This window comes from Nyctereutes procyonoides, unplaced genomic scaffold (genome assembly GCF_905146905.1).
Source record: "Nyctereutes procyonoides isolate TBG_1078 unplaced genomic scaffold, NYPRO_anot_genome, whole genome shotgun sequence".
NCBI classification, from domain to species: Eukaryota; Metazoa; Chordata; class Mammalia; order Carnivora; family Canidae; genus Nyctereutes; species Nyctereutes procyonoides.
Window position 1 is genome coordinate 30,731,206 of NW_026575160.1, and position 4,310 is coordinate 30,735,515.

Consider the following 4,310-nt stretch of genomic DNA (forward strand, 5'->3'; position numbering starts at 1 on the left):
TCAGTTCTGTCTCTCCCTCAGTTGAGCTCACACTACAAAACCCCAATCCGTGTATGAAATCCTCTTGTTGCAGACTTTCTCCTGGTTTACACAGTAGTGCTAGTGACCACAGATCACATCATCACGTAACTAGTTTCGCCCTCATAATCTCAGGCCACAATTTGAATCTTGCTATGAGCCAGAAATCTTGCTATATTTCTCTAATAATTTTGCTTTTCTGCTCCCCAGGATGATCATATTGATCCGGATCCTTCCACTGACCTTCTTCTCCACCTCTTCCACCTTTATCTCTCAGCAGGTATCCTTGCTAATAACTTACTGAGAATACTGAACTATCAGATGGACGTATTCTCATCCTCCCATAACTAAATCCCCAAGTCCACCTGCCACTGAACCATCATCTTTCCCATCGCCATTAAACTAGGAGAGATCAAGGAACATATCAAACTATGGATGGAAATTTCAGAGTTTGAGGCAATTGGCCGTAAGGGGTAAGTTAGTAATGCCAGTTAGGAGGATGGTGAACTTCTGATCTGTACAAAATGGAAAGGCTTTGGTGGGGTGATACATGATCCAAGTTATGTTGTATGTTAGGGGTCAGCAAACTATAGCCGTGGGCCAAATCTAGGCCACTATTTCTATTTTTTTTTTTTTTTAGGCCACTATTTCTATAAGTAGAGTTCGGTTCGAACACAGTCCTATCTAGTCATTTGTGTTCTTGTCTGTGACCATCATATGACAATGGCACAGCTGAATAGTTGCCAGTTGACACAGAGACCATATAACCCACAAAGCCTAAAATATTTACTATGCTTCTCTAGAGAATTTTACCAGCTCCTTTCTAGAAGGATAACTCTGGCAGTGGGATGAAGAATAAATAGTAATGGGGGGGGGTGATTAGGTGCATGGCAAATATTTGGAAGGAAATTGTGTCAGTTCAGTAAGAATGAAAAAGACTTGGTGTAGGCCAATGGACGTGGACATAGAAAAGAAAAAAGAGACAGACATTTTGTGTGTAGAATCAGGATTAGATAAACAGGGGATAAATTAAGACAGAAAGAGGTTAAAAAAAGTGAACCCACATTTTCTATTTTCAGTGATGGGGACAGTGGTAGTGTTTTCAACTGTGGTGAAAAGAGGCAAGAGAAATGAAAGTTTCCAGGAGAAATAACAATGGTCAATTTAGACAAGTTCAATACCTACAAAATATATATACATAGAGCTTGCTGAAATTATCCCCAATCTGATCTCGAAGGCTAATGGAGTTATGGAGGTCACCGGTCTATAACTGGTAGCTGGTGCAATGGCAATTGATGAAATCACTTTGGAAAAAAAAAAATAACAACAAAAGTCTCTTAAAAGCTTGTATTCAGGAACTGAAAACTTAGGTCCACACAAAAATTTGCACACAGATGTTTATAGCAGGTTTATTTATAACTGCCAACACTTGCGAGCAGTATGCCCTTCAGTAAGTGAAAATGATAAACTGTGGTACACCACGAAAATGGTGAATATTATTCAGCACTAAATCAGAATGAGATGTTAAACCGACAGAGACACGGAGGAACCTTAAATACATATTACTGAGTGAAAGAAGCCAGTCTGGAAAGGCTACACCACCATATGATTCCAACTATAACATCCCAGCAAAGACAAATCTATGGAGGCAATAAAAAGGCCCATGGTTGGTAGGGGTTGGTGGGAGAGGAAGGAATAAACAGAACACAGAGGGCTTTTAGGGCTGTGGAAATATTCTATATGATACCGTGTGGTAGATACAAGTCAGTATACGTCTGTCCGAACTCATAGCACAAACAGCATCAGAAATGAACTTGTAATGTAAGCTATGGATTTGGGGTGATTATGATGTGTCAATATAGGTTCATCAATTGTAACAAATGTGCGCTCTGGTGGGGACGTTGAGAATGAGGGAGGTTATACAAGTGTGGGAGTGGAGAGTATATGGGAGATCTCTGTACGCTCCCCTCAACTTTGCTGTGAACCTAAAACGGCGCTAAACAATCAAGATTTAATTCTAAGAGTCTGTATTTAAAAGGTAGTTAAAACTGTCATTAATTTATACACAAAAGATTAGAGAGAAGTTAACATCGATTAGCTGAATCTAGATATATCAAAACAGGTAAATCTCAAATAATGTACAGTAAAGGCAAGCTACAAAGAATGCTATGATTCCATAAATGTGAAATTTTAAAACATAGAATAACACACTGTATATGGATATAAAATGCGGAAAAGTAGATCAATGATAATACAAGTTCAGAATAGGAGAATCAATTGGAGGGAAAGAATAGGAGATTAGCTTTATTTGCTATGTTATATTTCTTTTTCGAAGAAAGCTTGCAGTGAAATACACCAAAACAGAGAAAGGGGTGTGTGCACTGCCAGGAGAAAAACTAAGAGGAGACAGTTGGTCCTGGACATCAGAAAAGGAAGGGGATATGTTTTCAAAAGAACGACGTAAGACAGGCCATCCAACTCTAGAGACAAGTCAAGTGAAATGAGGATTAAGAAACTCTATTATCAGTCAGAAGCCCAACGGAGTTTCAGCAGAATAATGGAGGTGGGAGCCAGATGGTGGGGGGCGGAGAGGGGAGAGTTGGCACCAAAGAAGTGGAGGCAGTGAGAGCAAATGGCTCATTCAAAAGAAGTTGGCAAGGAAGAAAAGAGAAAGATATAATACAGCAGTTTGAATGAGAAATATTTAACGTGTCTGATGCTTCAATTTCAGGCAGGTGGGTACTCAAATAACTTAACATTTTTTGCAAAACATTGAGTCCTTACATTTTCAAAAATAAAAGACAGAAATAAGTATCTTTTTTTTTTTCCTTAAGAGAATACCTGCAAACCATCTCACATGTTAATGTGGCATAAAATGACATTAAGAACTTGGTTCAAACCGCAAATAACGTGAACAGGAGAGTTGGAAAAGTAAAGGGGAGCCTTGAGACGCCGGGGTTTTCCAGCTGTGCAGCTCACCCAGATTCCCACAAAGCAAGCACCTATGTTCATGCAATCACCCAGGCCAGGAGGCGGCCTTCAGGCTTTCAGATGTAGAGACTTGATCCCATCATACAATTAGCTTCTCAAGGAGCAGATCCACGCTGACGAAGCTCATCACAGACTGCTGTTTGAGCCACTTCACTTATTTATAAGGAGTGTAAGTGCCAAGCAGTCTAGATACAGCAGTCTGACCACCGAGCCCAAGTATCGCGAGGGAGTTTGGGAAACGAGGAAGCAGAAGGAGGATTTAGGTTTACTGGAATGTGTAATGAAATCTGGCTTCCATGTGACGATAGCAATATCCCTGTCAAGTGGCTTCTTAATCCAGCCTCACGGAACATCCTTGCTTGCTCTAGGGGAAGGCTGCTCTTCTTGCAAATTTCCTTTTTCTGCACCTTTATTTCTAAACACCCTTCTCCTAAGGTACATACAACCATTCCTTACTGTGTTAATACCTTTCTGCCCGGGAGAAATCAGCTTGCACAGATGTAGGGATAGAAAACAACCTCCGCAAGCTTATTCTGCTTTTCTTTGCGCTGCATGCACTGCACTTGTTACTGGTTAGCTCTCAGAGTTCTTGGAGGGGCCTAGGATCACCTCCCCATAGAAGGTAACACTTCATTTGCAGTTACGAGTCCATTAGCACATGCTGAAGGGCAAAGTCCGCGCTCCCTGAATCCCAGTCATGCCTACACCATCTTCATGATTGTGACTTAACCTGAGGACATCTCAATATATAATACAGGACATAGAATTTCGTTAGGTCATTTTTATTCAAATAAACTCACCTTGTGACCTAAATTTATTTGTAAAAGATATCTTTATATTAACTACCATTACTTAGCAACCCAGGCTATCCTTGGCAGAAGGAAAAATAATAAGAGAATAATAGCAATAATAGGCTTCAATAGTTTGTTTCACGACTACTGTCCATCTGTATATGCCACCACTGGTTATCACAGCTGCTAAAACAGGACATTCTGGTCGGCCCACACAGAACACCAGCACTGCTCAGATTCATCAGACCTTGATGTGAATGCTGGTTCCACGTTCTTAAAAAACTTTTAAGAAGTTGTAGAAAATGCAAATTGCTTATGTTGTTAAAAAGGAACAATAAGCCCCAAAGAGTCACTTGCTAAGCCCCACCAACTTACTATCTAACCTAACTGCTGCTTCAGCCTCCTCCAGGAGTGGGATTTTAGAGCAGTCTGGAATTTCCTGGTCAGCACTAGTGAGGTAATCAGCCTGATAAGACCCCCTGGCCTTCCCCAAAGGGAAGGTAATTTTTC